We start from the raw sequence: 800 nt of genomic DNA on the forward strand, positions 1-800 counted from the left end.
CACACACAGATACACGCACGCAACACATCCCTTTATGTGTGTGTGTGTTTGTATGTGTGCGCATGTGTATTTATGCATAAGTCTATCTGTGTGACTTTCTTTTGTGCAACACAGCTTTAAATCTAAACAATAATAAACTTGAAGGGGATTATATATTATGTTTGCTCACTTTCCATGCTCCTGTTCTTAATAACAACAACAACAACAACAACAACAGCAGCAGCAGCAGCAGTATAAACAAAACATTTCCTAAAACACCTTTGTTTAAAAAAAAAAAAACCTTTTTTTCCTAAATCCTAAATCTATTTACTTTCAGACTGTTCTCCAATCATGTCTCCTTGTTTTATTCTTAGCAAACAGCAAAGGGTCTTTACCCACATGTTACATAATTTTCTTACCTTAACACCCTTTCCAATGTTCCTCCCTCTTTTTATCTGATCATTGAATAGATTGAAGCCAAATCTGTTGCATGCACTTCTCCTCCTACACCAGGGATTATCTGGAGTCGTTTTTGTTTTTTTTTTATCTATGCTATGCTATTATGTCCACGTGTTTCATATTTAAGAAACCTCCTACTTAAGTTGTCTTATACTTACGTTTTATAATACTTATGTTATGTTGTTGTTCTAATCCTTTCTATTGAAATCAAAGCCATGAAAACTCGGACCTGTACACTCAAAAAACACATGTGCATGTACACACACACTCACACACACACACACTGATATACGGACAAATTTACAAACATAAAACAAGTCTTTGTGTATGTTTCTATGCATGTATATATATATATATATATA

At 33.6% G+C, this 800-nt stretch overlaps 1 protein-coding gene across 12 annotated transcripts in view; it reads left to right on the forward strand.

The window, feature by feature from the left end:
- The window catches only part of LOC106869227 (dorsal-ventral patterning tolloid-like protein 1), a 1,100,309-nt gene that overhangs the window by 132,500 nt on the left and 967,009 nt on the right, over positions 1-800 (forward strand). The gene's annotated exons all lie outside the window — the stretch shown is intronic.

The sequence above is a fragment of the Octopus bimaculoides genome, chromosome 10, assembly GCF_001194135.2.
Source record: "Octopus bimaculoides isolate UCB-OBI-ISO-001 chromosome 10, ASM119413v2, whole genome shotgun sequence".
In the NCBI taxonomy this organism is placed as follows: Eukaryota; Metazoa; Mollusca; class Cephalopoda; order Octopoda; family Octopodidae; genus Octopus; species Octopus bimaculoides.